This window comes from Nipponia nippon, unplaced genomic scaffold (assembly GCF_047370975.1).
Source record: "Nipponia nippon isolate SJK-2023a ecotype South Korea unplaced genomic scaffold, ASM4737097v1 scaffold_33, whole genome shotgun sequence".
NCBI classification, from domain to species: Eukaryota; Metazoa; Chordata; class Aves; order Pelecaniformes; family Threskiornithidae; genus Nipponia; species Nipponia nippon.
In genome coordinates, this window is record NW_028262351.1 from 3,622,933 (window position 1) to 3,640,094 (window position 17,162).

Consider the following 17,162-nt stretch of genomic DNA (forward strand, 5'->3'; position numbering starts at 1 on the left):
AATAGTTTTACAGGAGTAGATTATGACAGTAAGGAATGACCATAGTGAAGTAAATTTATGGAGATCAGAATCCACAGTATGACAGTTGACTTCAGCGGGCCATTGTGCACTCACAATATAGTGTGTATTGTGTAAAAGCCAATGTGGTGGGTTGGCCCTGAATAGCAGCCAAGCACCCACACAGCTTCTCATTCACCTCCCCCGCTTTGTTTCGGGGGGGGGGGGGGGGGGGGAGGAGCGGGGAGTGAGATAGAAAGAACAGGTGCAAGAAAACTCATGGGTTGAAATAAAGACTGGGAAATCACTCAGCAGTTACTGTTGCAGGCAAAACAGACTTGACTTGGGGAATTTAACAATTTATTGCCAATGAACATAACCTAAAAATTTAATTCCTGATTTGGGTATTGGGAAACAAAACCAAACATTTAAACACTTAGAGAAAGCACCTTTCCTCCCCCTTTCCCAGGCTCAACTTCACTCCAGACACCTCTCCTCCCCCCATGTTATCACCGTGGGTTACACTCGGTCCTTTCAGTAAACAATGACCAGCTCAGGAGATTGGGGTCAGTTCGTGGAAGTTTCTCTGCTGCTCCTTGTTTCTCATTCTGTTCTTCCCGCTGTTCCTTCCTTAATACTCATTTCCTATGCTCCCGTGTGGGTCCTCCACAGGCTGCAGTCCCATCAGGGGCGTGCCTGCTCTACCATGGAGCATTTCTTACTTCTCTGACCTTGTTGTTCCCTCCATTCTTCCCTCCTCCTCAGCATTTTCTGCCCTTTCTTAAATATGTTGCCACAGAGGCACCACAAACTTCGCTGATGGGCTCAGCTTTAGCCTGTAGTGGGGCCATTGCAGAGCCAGCTGGAATTGGCTGTGTCCAGCACAGGGCAGCCCCTGACCTCCTCCCACAGTGGCTACCCCTGCAGGCTGCCCTCCAAAAAACCTTGCCATTTACACCCAATGCAGCCAAAAATGTATGAAAACTATAAAAGTTGTGAAATTATTTTGAAATTAAATAACAAAGTACTTGGAGATTGAAAAAGAAGTGGAATCTACAGTTCTTTAAACTCGTGAGAGTTTCAATGATCAGTAAGTTAACTATTGAATCTAAAATTTGAGGTATACTAGGAATTTGAATAGCTGAATCAAAATTACGTCAAATAAAAAAAATGTCAGAATCAACTTCATAGCATTTATGACTTCTACAACTCTTGGTTTATTACATGGTTTTATTGCTCAATTCTGTCTGCTATTTATTTATTTATTTAAAAAAACCCAGAAAATACTCAAATGAATGTTGTGTGTGATGCAATTGTGTGCTTGTATGAATGTTTAAGTTACTGTATAAAATCTTGTTTGATAAAATAAATGAGAACATGGTATGCTTCTGTATGTACATCAATTTGCATAAGAGAGGATGAATGTTTATTTTAAAAATAAATTGATTTATTTTATAAATCCATGCACCAGGTATTTCTGTAACCTACTCTTTCTTAATCTTTTGAGGTGAGAGGAAAGGCTAGCTGTTGCATTATTTTTGTCACAGTTGAGATGAACTTGTCTGATAACTAGCAAAACTGATGCTGTTCCTTTGTGTCATGTGGTTTTTGTTTAGTAAAATAATCTGCATGACAAATGCATACTTTTGAAATTGTTTATATATTTAATATTTCATGAGTGTATTGTACATTCATATTAAAGCACATGACAAATGGTTATAAAATACAGTAAAGCATATTTCATAGTAGTTGAAGATAAACATTTATTAAATGCTCTGTGAAATCCTGACCCATGTAGAGTTTGGCCACTGATTCAAGAGGAATCAAAATTCCATCATCAATGAAGACTGTCATAAAGCCAGTGACTGAATTCTAGCTTCTGAGTCAGGTCAAGGGGTTTGATAATATCAAAACCCTGTTGTTAGATTACAGGTCAAGTAATACAGTTGCACTGTCATATCTAAAAACTGTAATTGTCAAGTACAAAAATCACAGAAGGCTCATTTATTAATTCATATTAGCAATTCAGAATTTTTAATTAGGTATGTGTTGTTCTTGATCTAAGAAAATTATTCTTGCTGTAGGTGTGTGGGGCCTAGTACACCAGACAAGTCATGTTTAATGCTAAGTAGGTTGCATTACCTGACCTAATTTTTTTTCTGTCTTTGCTTCTGTAAAAAAAAAAAGAAAGATTTAAGATTGTTTGATGGAGGAGGGAAGTACTTAGGCACGATTTAATGATTTCTGAAGTACTGCTGCCTCAACCAACTTAGTTGCTAGTCATTCTGAAACACACAGGTTGACTCATAAAATTATTAGATACAGAAAGATTTGATTACTTTAAGTTTCACAATTTCTAATTGCGGTAGCAAAAAATAATGTCATGATTTTTTTTAGACAACATTTTTTTGTGTGATGAGGATTATTTCACTATTTGATTTGTCATAAAATTTCAGCATGTGCTTTGCTTGTCATTGTATACAACTAAATATATCATAGAATCATCAAATCATAGAATATCTCAAGGAGTCCAACTCCCTGCTCCTCGCAGGACTACCTAAAACTAAACCATATGACTAAGAGCATCATCCAGGCGCTCCTTGAACTCTGACAGGCTTGGTGCCATGACCACTTCCCTGGTGAGCCTGTTCCAGTGACTGGCCACTCTCTCAGTGAAGAACCTTTTCCTAAGGTCCAATCTGAACTTCCGCTGACGCAGCTTCATTCCATTTCCTCGTGTCCTATCGCTGGTCAGCAGAGAGAGGAGATCAGCACCTCCCCCTCTGCTGCCCCTCTTGAGGAAGTTGTGGACTGCAATGAGGTCACCCCTCAGCCTTCTCTTCTCCAAGCTGAACAAGCCAAGTGACCTCAGCTGCTCCTCCTAAATCTTGCCCTCAAGACCTTTCACCATCTTGGTCACCCTCCTCTGGACACACTCTAATAGTCTGATGTTCTTCTTATACTGAGGTGCCCAAAACTGCACACAGCACTTGAGGTGGGGCTGCACCAGTGCGGTGTAGAGTGGGACAATCACCTCCCTCGACCGGCTAGCTATGCTGTGCTTGATGCACCCCAGGACACGGTTGGCCCTTTTGGCTGCCAAGGCACACTGTTAACTCATATTCAACTTGCCATCAGCCCAAACCCCCAGATCTAGATATAAGGAAGAAATTTTTTACAATGAGGGTAGTGAAACACTGGAACGGGTTGCCCAGAGAGGTGGTAGATGCCCCATCCTTGGAAACATTCAAGGCCAGGCTGGATGGGGCTCTGAGCAACCTGATCTAGTTGTAGATGTCCCTGCCAATTGCAGGGGGGATGGACTAGATGACCTTTAAAGGTCCCTTCCATCCCAAAGCATTCTATGATTCTATAATTCTATGATCTCTTTCCGTGGGGCTGCTCTCCAATCTCTTCTCCCCCAATTTGTACATATAACCAGGATTACCTCATCCCAAGTGTAGAATCCGGCACTTGCTCTTGTTAAATTTTATACGGTTGGTGATTGCCCAGCTCTCTAGTCTATCCAGATCTCTCTGTAAGGCCTCTCTACCCTCGAGGGAGTCCACAGCTCCTCCTAGTTTAATATCGTCAGCAAACTTATATGCAGCTGGACTTTATACATCTGCAATATACCGGGGAGAAAAAGACTAAGAGGATCCTTCTTAGATTCTATCTATAGTACTATCCTGAAAAACAGTTCATATTAAGTTTTGAAGAAAATTAACTCTGTTCCTGCCAAAAGCAGCACAGGTGGGTTGACTCTAGCTAGCAGCTAAGCACCACTCAGCTGCTTGCTTACTCCCCCTGCCCAGTGGGATGAGAGAAAAGGAAGAACAAAAGTGAGAAAACTTGTGGGTTGATATAAAGATAGCTTAATAAGCAAAGGAAAAAAGAAGAAAAAAGCCTCAACAAAACAAGTGATGCAAAGGCAATCACTCACCACCTCCCACAAGCAGACCGATGCCCAGCCAGTCTCTGAGCAATGGCTACCCTCCTCCCTTCCATTTTTATTGCTGGGCATGATGTTATATGGCATGGAATATGCCTTTGGTCAATTTGGGTCAGCTGTCCAGCTCCCAACTTCTTGGCCACCCCCAACCTACTCACTATGTGGAGCAGAGTAGAAAAAAGAGAAAGCCTTGATACTGCTGTGCAAGCAGTGTTCAGCAATAGCCAAAACATCGGTGTGTTATCAACACTGTTTTAGCAACAAATCTAAAACACAGCACCATACAGGCTGCTATGAAGAAAGTTAACTCCATTCCAGCCAGACCCAATACATTTATATATATATTTTTGTATATATTGTGTATATATTTTTATCAAGCTAGTGAGAGGAGAAGAATCTTTCATGGCTGACAGCAGGAACATGAAGTGACTCTCAAGGTGGATGCTGTAACTGCTCACAATACTAACAATGTTCATCTTAGTAAAGTTTAAATAAATGTAAAAGCAGAGGCCTATTAGGGCTTTAAAAAGATTATGTACATTCATACCAAGTGGAAATATTTGCAGCACCTCCACATTATCTAAAATGGATTCTATTTTTATTTTCTATTGAGATTTGCAATTAGAAATTTTTTTTCTGAGTGGACAAGTTTCTGAACTCAGGGATATTTACATAATATATTTCAGGCCTGAAAAGACAAATGTATGTCATGAAAGTGTGTATGTTGGCTCAAACTGGTTCTGTCCTTGAAATTTAATGTAAATATTTTAGAATTAGAATTAGAAATACTTTGTTTATGTTTCATGTAACTGTCACGGATGGAGTTGTGGTGGGTTGACCCCGGCTGGATGCCAGGTGCCCACCAAAGCCACTCTATCAATCCTCATCTTCAACTGGACAGGGAGGGAAAATATAATGAAAGGCTTGTGGGTTGAGATAAGGACAGGGAGAGATCATTCACCAATTACCGTCACGGGCAAAACAGACTGATCTTGGGGAAATTAGTTTAATTTATTACCAATCAAATCAGAGTAAGGTAATGAGAAAATAAAAACTAAATCTTACAACACCTTCCCCCCACCCCTCCCTTCTTCCTGGGCTTAACTTTACTTCAGAGTTCTCTACCTCCTCCCCCAGAGCAGCACAGGGGGACAGGGAATGGGGGTTGTGGTCAGTTCATCACATGTTGTTTCTGCCGCTCCTTCCTCCTCAGGGGGAGGACTCCTCACACTCTTTCCCTGCTCCAGCATGGGGTCCCTCCCACAGGAGACAGTTCTGCACGAACTTCTCCATCATGAGTCCTTCCATAGATTTCTTCATGAGTTTACTTTTCTGTGTTCCTAAGTCTGGCACTTTCTTCATAATTAAAATAAGGTTATTCTGCTCTGAAGTTATGTCATTTGTTATTGTCTAGAAGAAGGCCCCACTGGAAATTTTTGACTAGTTCTATGAAAATCCCAGGATATTACAAATTGTTTCTTCTCGGTTGTGCTGATGAACAGTTGTTAACTTTTAACCATTTCTCAGAGCGATGTTGTTCAATATATCTTACTCCAAAATTTCAAGCAACTTTTGATGTGCTATAATGGAGTGTTTATGCTACTACAACAAAGGCTGCGCTATAATTTAAAACTTAGACTTAATGATTTGGGGTGAACTCAAAATCTTTTTAACCCAGGTTTCAATAGAGAGGGGATATTTTTTCTGTTACAAATGGAAACCCTTTATACACATACACATTTCATGGTATACAATTTAATAAAGTATAAACCTCGTGAGTTTTAGATATTCCCTCAGAAGTTGTAGAAATTTTGCTTGTTGTTAATTGTTTTTGCTTTTAAGAATGAGAATATACATGCTGCCATGAGTTTAAATAGAGTGCATTGAGAAATGGCTTAATTCTAAACTTTTGTTTTAGTAGTTGCGTTTAACAATGTTATATTTACTGCTGTTAACATGGATCATTCTTATTAATTGCATACTGTAAGCGGTATGTTTTTTAAGTGGTCTAGAAAGTTATTAAAGGAGATTAAGTTGTAGCTCTGTGATCAAGAGAGAACAAATGTTGGATTAAAACCTTGCAATAACCTAATTCTAGTGCATGCTTTTCTTCTCCCACTTCTTGTCCCTTCCTGGTATTCTTTCCTGTGATGCTTTATTTTCTATATCTGCATTTCATCTGATATTTTTTATTCTAAATGAGAGTAGAGATTTAGGTTGCCTTTTATTAAATGTTTTCATTTAGAAGTTCCAATTTTGCTAGTGAAATTTCTCTATTAGGCAATTTCAAGAGAGTATTTTGAGAACACTGTATAGGCGTATGTATCCATGTGTGCATATGTATGTAGTATATTCATATCTATTACAATAATAAAGTACAAGTCAGCACTACATTGATGTAAAAAATTTTTATTTTTCTGATAACAGTATTTGGCTAGATTTGAGACATTCTGCTTAAATATATTCTTTAGCCTGATAAAAAGTAAAAGTGAAAGTGAGTCTTATTCCTGCACAATATGCCAAACACAGACTTTGTAATAAGCTCAACTGCTCTGTTAATACCTTTAAGTGACTCATTTCAGACTTGCTTAACACATGCCTGGAAAAACTAAAGACTTTAACATCCATCTGCTCTCTAATATGATGAAAGATGAATCCTGAAGTTCACAAATTGTGGGAGACATGCAACTCTTATTAAGAACAGCTGAACAACAAATGCCTTGTGAGAGGTGGTAAAAAATTAAGTCATGAAGAGGAAAAGCAGGCAAGCCTCTTGAGGGAACATGGATATTCATGACTGACTAGAACAGAACAGAACAGAATAGAACAGAATAGAACAGTTCAGTTGGAAGGGACTGACAACGATCATCTAGTCCAACTGCCTGACCAGTTCAGGGCTGACCAAAACTTAAAGCATGTTATTAAGGGCATTGTCCAAATGCCTCTTAAACACTGACAGGCTTGGGGCATCGACCACCTCTCTAGGAAGCCTGTTCCAGGGCTTGACCACCCTGTCGGTAAAGAAATGCTTCCTAATGTCCAGTCTAAACCTCCCCTGATGAAGCTTTGAACCATTCCTAGGCGTCCTGTCACTGGATCCCAGGGAGAAGAGATCAGCACTTCCCTCTCCACTTCCCCTCCTCAAGAAGCTGTAGAGAACAATGAGGTCACCCCTTAGCCTCCTTTTCTCCAAACTAGACAAACCCAGAGTCCTCAGCTGCTCCTCATAGGCTGTGCCTTCCAGCCCTTCCACCAGCTTTGTTGCCCTCCTCTGGACTAGAACTGACTAGAACTGTCACATCCAAACATTGCACTAAATATGAAATACACATTATATAACACAAGTCACAGGGAACAAATAATAGTCTGTTTAAATTTTCTACCAAAAATAATGCCTTAATATTACAAGAATTGTGCTAAAATGAATTCTTGAGCTTGCACAGACAATCTGTTTTATGTCAGAAAAAATGTGGTACAGATCTCCATAGTAGGATATCAGTTTTCAAAATGAGGTTTTGAAATATTTTGTTGGTCTTTTTTTAATCCCCACATTAATACCATTCCAAACAATGCAAATTTTCTGTTAACTTAGCTGTTGAAAATGTATAAAACTTTAATGTATACAAATAGAGCATTTCATTTCTATGTAAAGTGTAGCAGAAAAAAACATACATGCATATATGTACACTTAGAGCAAAAAGAAGATTGTGGCATAGTCAAGGAGAATCAAAATTAAGCCTGATTTAAGATGAAATTCTGCTTTGCGCTTTTTCATTCCAGGCTGTTTAAATGTGGCCCCTCCTTAATTTAAATGAAAATCTCCATAGTGCTGTCACAGTAAAGTACACAAACTAGATTTATGCCAGTTAGCAAGGATACCTATAAAAAAATTGAGATGCAGCAGCCTGTAATCCATCAGAGGCTAATTTACAAGAAAGTAGTACTCTGCACAATTCACACCAGAAGAGGAGCATGGCCTAATTTACTCTGACATAGGAAGAAGACAAAGCTCATTATTAGATATGTGTTAAATATTATGTTCTGAGACAGAGAATCTCAAAAACATTTTCTAATTCTGCTTTTTGAATCTGATTTCCTTAAATGTATTACAAACCTGAAATCTTACCCTATGAAATGTACAAAGTTCTTAACTATAAAATAGTTAAAGGAAAGTAATCCATGAGGTGAATTTTAGTATCTTTTATGTTGGGGGGGAGTATACAGATCATAGAATCACAGAATCACAGAATGGTTTAGCTTAGAAGGGACCTTTAAAGATCATCTAGTCCAACCACCTTACTGTGGGCAGGGACATCTTTCACTAGATCAAATTGCTCAAAGCCCAGTCCAACCTGACCTTGAACACTTCCAATGATGGGGCATCCACAACTTCTTTGGGCAACCTACTCCAGTGTCTCACCACCCTCATTGAAAAGAATTTCTTCCTTTTATCCAATCTAAATCTACCCTTTTCAGTTTAAAAACATTGCCCCTTGTCCTGTCACTGCAGGCCCTGGTAAAAAGTCTCCCTCCAGCTTTCTTATAAGCCCCCTTTAAGTACTGAAAGGACGCAAGAAGGTGTCCCTGGAGCCTTCTCTTCTCCAGGCTGAACAACCCCAGCTCTGTCAGCCTTTCCTCACAGCAGAGGTGTTCCAGTCCTTCCGACGATTTTCATGGCCCTCCTCCAGACCCACTCCAACAGGTCCATGTCTTTCTTGTGCTGGGGGTCCCAGAGCTGAATGCAGTACTCCAGGTGGGGTCTTATGAGAGTGGAGTAGAGGGGGAGAATCATCTATCTCAACCTGCCGGCCACAGTTCTTTTGATGCAGCCTGGGATACGACTAACTTTCTGGGCTGCGAGTGCACATTGCCAGCTCATGTCCAATTTTTCATCCACCAGTATCCCCAACTTTCTGTGCAGGAATGCTCTCAATCCATTCATCCCTCAGTCTGTATTGATGTTGGGTAGGGGTTAGGGGTTAGGGTTATGGGTGTGGGGTTAGGGGTTAGGGTTAGGGTTATGGTGTGAATTTTGGGGTTGTCCTATGCAGGACAGGAGTTGGACTTGATGATCCTTGTGGGTCCTTTCCAACTCAGGACATTCTATGATTCTATGATTCTATGATTCTATGATTGGGAATTGCCCCAACCCAGGTGCAGGACCTTGCACTTGGCCTTGTTGAACTTCATGAGGATCGCACAGGCTCACTCCTCAAGCCTGTCAAGGTCCCTCTGGATGGCATCCCTTCCCTCAAGCGAATCCACTGCACCACTAAGCTTGGAGTCATCTGCAAACTTGCTGAGGGTGCACCCGATCCCACTATCTATGTTGCTGATGAAGATATTGAATAGCATTGGTCCCAGTATGGACCCTTGAGGAACACCACTTGTTACTGGTTTCCACTTGGACAGTGAACCGTTGACTGTAACTCTTTGGACACAGCCAGCCAGCCAGTTCCTTATCCATCTAACAGTCCATCCATCAAACCTATATCTCTCCAATTCAGAGGTAAGAATGTTGTGGGGGACCATATCAAAGGTCTTACAGAAGTCCAGATAGATGGCATCTGTAGCTCTTCCCTTGTCCGCTGATGCAGTCACTCCATCTTAGAAGGCCACTAGGTTAGGTATTGCATATAGTGGAGTATCATGTTAAACTTCATAAATCAATTTTACATTAATAAGATTTGCAGTAAGACTTCTAAAGACAGATACTTGAATCCCTGTGGAGTATAACCTCATTGACTTTATCAGAGATCTACAAAGATATTGCAATCTGCCTGTACAGACCTGATAGCAGGACCCGGGTCTTTTGCCCGTATCTGGTAAACAATTTCATGGTTGAGTAGCATTGTATGTGTGAATATTCTCATTATACTCCCATATACGTTTGCAGTATTAGGATCATATGAAACAGTACAAAAGCAATGGACCATTCTTGTTTACTGTCCAATTTTACTTATTTCTCAATATAGAAACCAACTCTTCAGTTATTTATTCTGTTTTTTCTTCTTGAATATTCATGTGCAAAGAGACCTTTTTCTAATTCTCTGTATTGTGAAGAAAGCCTCTTAATTTCTGTTTATAAGGACAAAATTCTGTTGAGGAGGGGTCCTTTGGACAATTCTCATGTATCATTGCAGAAGGCTTTTTACTCAGTCCCAACAGTTCATATATCACATTTTATTTTCCCACTATTTTTATGGTTTTCCATTATTCCATTCTGTGTACACCAACATAATGTTTTCTGACTCCAATTGCCTATTGTTTTATATTTCTGGCTTCAGTTCCTTTTCCCCCATTGTTACATGGAGGACATTTGGTGGGTTAGTATAGCTCCTACCACTCCTAAGTCAGATAAAGTTGCTGTCTTGTCTTTTGCTCATTTAGAATAGTTTACTTTCTGCTAGTTGGATAGTTTAATTTAGCATTTCTAGTAACTACCCTCCTCCCTTGAAAAATAAACAAAAATAAAACTAATCAGCCTCCTACCAACTGTTCTTTTGCTTTCTGTGTGATGGACATGTCTTGAGGCTTTGTGGGATCTTCTGTTTTCCTTGATGCTGGAAAGAAAGACTTGCTTTTACTATATTTTGGGAAACTTTTTTCTTCAATATTAAAAAGGAAGTTACTGATCAGTCAGCATCTCAGGTTTCTGTGTTCCCTTTGGCAGTGGCCTTTCTTGATGCTCGGCAGAGTTGTTCTCTTGGAACTTGGCGGCTTCTGCTTGCTAGCTGAATACTATTAATTCTTAGATAGTTAAAACTGTGCATTTTCTATACCACCATGAATAATCTAAACCTAAATCATTTTCCTTAAACTATATGAGGAACTCAGCTTTCATTATTTTTTAAAAATATCTTTCTTAGCCTGCTTGATTGCTTCGAGAATATAACCTGAACCAAAGATGGAAAATGATAAGGCACCAAAAAAACCATCCCTAATAAAGATGACATTGCTTATATTCTGTTTCTTTAAATCCAAATTGCCATAAGAAAATGTTATTCATAGAATCACAGAATGGTTTAGGTTGGAAAAGACCTTTAAGATCATCAAGTCCAACCTTTAACCTAACACTGCCAAGTCCGTCAGTAAACCATGTCCCTAAGCACCACACCTACACATCTTTTGAATACCTCCAGGGATGGAGACTCGACCACTTCCCTGGGCAGCCTCTTCCAATGCCTGACTACCCTTTTGGTGAAGAAATTTTTCCTAATATCCAATCTAAACCTCCCCTGGCACAACTTGGGGCCGTTTCCTCTCGTCCTATCACTTGTTACTTGGGAAAAGAGACTGACCCCCACCTCGCTACAACCTGCTTTCAGGTAGTTGTAGAGAGCAATAAGGTCTCCCCTGAGCCTCCTCTTCTCCAGACTAAACAACCCCAGCTCCCTCAGCCGCTCCTCATAAGACTTGTGCTCTAGACCAGTTTCGTTGCCCTTCTTTGGATGCGTTCCAGCACCTCCATGTCCTTCTTGAAGTGAGGGGCCCAAAAATGAACACAGTACTCAAGGTGCGGCCTCACCAGTGCTGAGTACAGGGGCACTATCACCTCCCTGGTCCTGCTGGCCACACTATTTCTGATCCAAGTCAGGATGCTATTGGCCTTCTTGGCCACCTGGGCACATTGCTGGCTCATATTAAGCTGGCTGTCGACCAACACATTATCAGTCTCTCATAATCATGGATGCTCACTGTCATGACTCTGGGTGCTCCCAGTTGCCAGGAAGGAATGCATGGGTTGAAGTCACCTCAAGCCCGTTGGTCTCTTCAAAGTTCATTTTGTTGTTGCTTCATTTTTTATACTTTATGTTGGGCTGAGCCACACATACGCTTCCCCCGTCCTGGTCTGACTAGCTCAGGAAGATATTCAGAACCTTTTTGGTTAACTCTGGGAAGTCCATTTATACAACCAGTTGATCCACTCAACTGATACAGGCATTTATCTAAAACAAAGGCCACCTTCCAATCCCCTTTGTGTTGAGGTAAGTTCAGCTTTCTTTGCAACAGCTGTGGTCACTCCCTGTATTCTTCCCTGCGCTTCATGAGCACAAGGCTTGTGCCCATCTCCTCTGAGCCTTCTTCCATTGTAGGGGTTCATTGATCTGTCACACTAGTTAACGTTATTAATATTATTACCATTGAGCCTAGGTTTGAACGACTGTTAAAACCTCTGGCTTTGTTTTCTGCTTTAAAAATATGTTTAAAACTAGCAGGAGCTGAGAGCTAGTAATTTGGGCCCTGATGAATTAAATTTCAGCTATGGGTGCCTAAAGATTGGCTCCAAAGTTCATGCCAATATAGTTAGCCTCATTATTTTTTTTTTTTTCAAAACCTCTGAGTATGCAGCAGATTTTATTGAAGCCAGATGAATTCCAGAGGTGCTCCAACTGTCATAAATCAGGCTACCTATTTAGGAGGCTGAGTGCACATATGGTACTAGGATACTTATTCTTTTAAATCTTGGGGTTTATTGTTTCAAAGTATGGCTCAGTTTATACATGCTTCAATAGTAATATCTTTGTTTTTTTAAAAACATTTCTCGATACAGGGATAATACTGCATGAATTGAAGGGATTTGATAAACTGGTCACATAAAAGACTTTTAGTATATCCTGGTTCTGTAAAAAATTTTCTGGTTAAAAAAATTATAGTAGAACATAATAATTTGAATACCTGGTCTATTTTGTTTTCAGATTACTCACAGTTTTCAGAGTTTCAGGGTAAGATCAAAGGAAATATTTCAAGAAATAGATTATAAAGCACTTATGTATTGGGTTTCATATTTATTAGTGACTAGAAGCTGTGTCAGAAAATGTGTTCTAACTTTATTAATCAGGGCCTGGCAAATGTTGCAGCACTTGAGATACTGCCATGATAACAGTAAAAATCGAATTATTATTTTTGTGCTTATTGTAAGCAATTACACGCCACCATTACCTAGACATATATATTATGTATTCTCCTGGAAGAAAAATTCTGTCAGTAATATTTTTTTTTAATAGTCATTTCTATGTTATATTTTTGTTGGATACACCTATTGAAGCAGAAAAACTGCAAAATGCCTCTATTTTTATATTGTGGAGAACAAGCCTTATTTGAACTTTTTAAAACATCATGTAGTCCCACAGTCCTGATATAATTCTCCTAACTGCTTGTAATTTTTATTTCCTATGACACTGAATCTGTCAATCCTTAAACTTTCTTTTGGATGAGCTCTAACTCTTCCTTGGCCAAAAGATTGTTACCTAGTACTCTCTACTCTTTCATAGACATGAGGCCTTATAGTTCAGGTGCCTTTTGCTCTTATACTGAAACTTTCTATTATTTTCACTGTCAGAAGCAGTTTTCAATAAAAATTACAATAAAAATTGCATTTCAAAGCACTTTCTTAATATGGGGGAAAAGGAAGTTTTGAACCTGATGCTGTTATGATAGCACTGTGGTTCACTGGAACTTAAATAGGCATTTGCCTGCTCTGTAAAAATGTTTCTATACTAGTTAATTGGTACTGTACAAATTGCAAGAGTAAAATGGAATAACTTCATTATTGAATATCTAAACCTGATGTACTGATTTTTAAATATTTTATGCATTTATAATATTTTATAACAACTTTGCCAGAATCTCACTATGAATAACTTTTGAGAATGAGTGCTTAGCTAAGTCTCTGTAGACCAGTGGTCTCCAAAGTGAGGTGGGTGCACAGGGTGTGGGAAGAAAATATTTTTTGTACCATTAATAAATAAAATAAAAGAATATTTATTTAAAAAGTGTTTATTTAATCATTGTCTCATCCTTTTTTAATTTCTTTTTTGTGTATGTTTTATAATGTACATAATATATTAGTACAGTCGTATATGTATATAATTTATAAATAAATATACATATATTGGCGGTGAGTGCTCAAAAATTTTTTACTAATAGTGATGCATGATCAAAAAAGTTTGGAGACCGCTGCTGTGGACCATCTAACTGTGCTCCAGAAGTGTTTTCTCTTATGAGAAAACAGCACAGAGCTCTCTAGAACATAGCTAGTCAATGAGTTAGTTTGACATCAGGAGATCTGAATGAAGAAAACAAGGAGCAGCTAAGGGGTTGTAATTATTTATCATGTGTCATTTTTCTCTGTTTACCTTTTTCTACATGTAGCTTTTGGAAGTATCTAATCTTCAAGGTCATTAAAATAAAAAAAAAAAAAAAAAACACCTCAAGAAGAAAACACGTGGCTTGGAGGCTGGTGCCAGCAACAGAATTTTGGGTTTTTCGACCATGGGGCAGTTTACATGGCACCAGGCCTGCTGGAGACAGATGGGGTTCACCTGTCGCAAAGGGGGAAAAGGATCCTGGCCCAGGAGTTAGCTGGCCTAGTTGAGAGGGCTTTAAACTAGATGCGAAGGGGGAAGGGGATAAAACCAGGCTTGCTTGGGACGAGCCTAGGGGTAGCATGCCTGTGTTGGTGAAGAGATCTATAGCCCAACTGAAGTGCATTTACACCAATGCACACAGCATGGGCAATAAACAGGAGGAGCTGGAAGCCACTGTGCGGCAGGAAAACTATGATGTGGTCGCCATCACGGAAACATGGTGGGATGACTCACATAACTGGAGTGCTGCAATGGATGGCTACAAGCTCTTTAGAAGGAACAGGCTAGGAAGGAGAGGGGGAGGGGTAGCCCTGTAAGTTAGGGAGTGTTTTGACTGTCTGGAGCTTAACGACAGTAATGATAAGGTTGAGTGCTTATGGGTAAAGATCAGAGGGAAGGCTAATAAGGCAGATATCCTGGTGGGAGTCTGTTACAGACCACCCAACCAGGACGAAGAAACAGACGAAGTATTCTACAAGCGGCTGGCTGAAGTCTCACAATCCCTAGCCCGTTGTTCTCGTGGGAGACTTCAATTTACCAGATCTCTGCTGGAAATACAACACAGCAGAGAGGAAGCAGCCTCGGAGGTTCCTGGAGTGTGTGGGAGATAACTTCGTGACACAGTTGGTAAGCGAGCCAACCAGGAGAGGTGCCCCGCTGGACCTGCTGTTTACGAACAGAGAAGGTCTGGTGCACGATGTGGTGGTCGGAGGCTGTCTTGGGCTCAGCGACCATGAAATGATAGAGTTTTCAGTTCTAGGAGAGGTAAGGAAGGGAGTCAGCAAGACCACGACCCTGAACTTTAGAAGGGCCGACTTTGGATTGTTTAGGAGTCTGGTTGACAGAGTCCCGTGGGAGGCAGTCCTGAAGGGCAAAGGAGTCCAGGAAGGCTGGATGTTATTCAAGGAGGAAATCTTAAAGGTGCAGGAGCAGGCCATATGTCATAAGCCATGTGCCATAAGTCGAGCAGGCGGAGGAGAAGACCGGCCTGGCTGGACAGAGAGCTTTGGCTAGAACTCAGGAAAAAAAGGAGAGCCTACCGACTTTGGAAGAAGGGGCAGGTGACTCAGGGGGAATACAAGGATGTTGTGAAGATATGCAGGGAGAAGATCAGAAAGGCGAAGGCGCAGCTGGAACTTAAACTGGCCACCGCCGTTAAAGACAACAAAAAAAGTTTTTATAAATATGTCAGTGACAAAAGGAAGAATCTCCCTCCTTTGTTGGATGCAGAAGGTAACCTTGCAACGAAGGATGAGGAGAAGGCAGAGGTATTTAATGCCTTCTTTGCCTCAGTCTTTCATAGTCAAGCTAGTCATCCTCGGGTTTTTCAGGCCCCTGAGCTGGGAGATGGGATAGGATGCAGAGTGAAGTCCCAGTTGTTGAAGAGGTGGCAGTCACTGACCTACTTCTCCACCTGGATGCACACAAGTCCATGGGGCCAGATGGGATCCACCTGAGGATACTGAGGGAGCTGGCAGAGGAGCTGGCCAAGCCACTCTCCATTATTTATCAGCAGTCCTGGTCAACCGGGGAGGTCCCGGATGACTGGAAGCTAGCAAACGTGATGCCCCCCTACAAGAAGGTTCGGAAGGAGGATCCGGGGAACTACAGGCCTGTCAGCCTGACCTCGGTGCCGGGGAAGGTCATGGAACAGACCATCTTGAGTGCCATTATGCAGCAAGTGTGGGACAACCGAGGGATCAGGCCCAGCCAGCATGGGTTTATGAAAGGAAGACCCTGTTTCACTAACCTGGTCTCCTTCTATGACAAGGTGACCCGCTTGGTGGATGAGGGGAAGGCTGTGGATGTTGTCTGCTTGGACTTTAGTAAGGCCTTTGACACTGTCTCCCACAGCATTCTCCTGGAGAAGCTGGCTGCTCACGGCTTGGATGGGTGCACTCTACGCTGGGTTAAAAACTGGCTGGATGGCCGAGCCCAGAGAGTGGTGGTGAATGGAGTCAAATCCAGTTGGCAGCCGGTCACGAGTGGTGTTCCCCAGGGCTCAGTAGTGGGGCCGGTCCTGTTCAATATCTTCATTGATGATGTGGATGAGGGGATTGAGTGCACCCTCAGTAAGTTTGCAGACGACACCAAGTTGGGTGGAAGTGTCGATCTGCTGGAGGATAGGAAGGCCCTACAGAGGGACCTCGACAGGCTGGATCGTTAGGCCGGGGCCAATTGTATGAGGTTCAACAAGGCTGAGTGCCGAGTCCTGCACTTGGGTCACAACAACCCCATGCAACGCTACAGGCTGGGGGAGGAGTGGCTGGAGAGCTGCCTGGTGGAAAAGGACCTGGGGGTGTTGGTTGACAGCTGCCTGAACATGAGCCAGCAGTGTGCCCAGGTGGCCAAGAGGGCCAATGGCATCCTGGCTTGTATCAATAGTGTGGCCAGCAGGACCAGGGAGGTGATAGTGCCCCTGTACTCGGCACTGGTGAGGCCACACCTTGAGTCCTGTGTTCAATTTTGGTCCCCTCACTACAAGGACATCGAGGTGCTGGAACGTGTCCAGAGGAGGGCAACAAAGCTGGTGAAGGGTCTGTAGCACAAGTCTTATGAGGGGCGGCTGAGGGAACTGGGGTTGTTTAGCCTGGAGAAAAGGAGGCTGAGGGGAGACCTTATTGCTCTCTACAACTACCTGAAAGGAGGTTGTAGCGAGGTGGGGGTTGGTCTCTTCTCCCTAGTAACGAGTGATAGGACTAGAGGAAATGGCCTCAAGCTGCGCCAGGGGAGGTTTAGGTTAGACATTAGGAAAAACTTCTTCACCGAAAGGGTGGTCAAGTATTGGAACAGGCTGCCCAGGGAAGTGGTTGAGTCTCCATCCCTGGAGGTATTTAAAGAAC

At 41.5% G+C, this 17,162-nt stretch overlaps 1 protein-coding gene across 6 annotated transcripts in view; it reads left to right on the forward strand.

The window, feature by feature from the left end:
• Positions 1-17,162, forward strand: part of LOC148054193 (single-stranded DNA-binding protein 2-like) — a 250,001-nt gene that overhangs the window by 95,006 nt on the left and 137,833 nt on the right. The gene's annotated exons all lie outside the window — the stretch shown is intronic.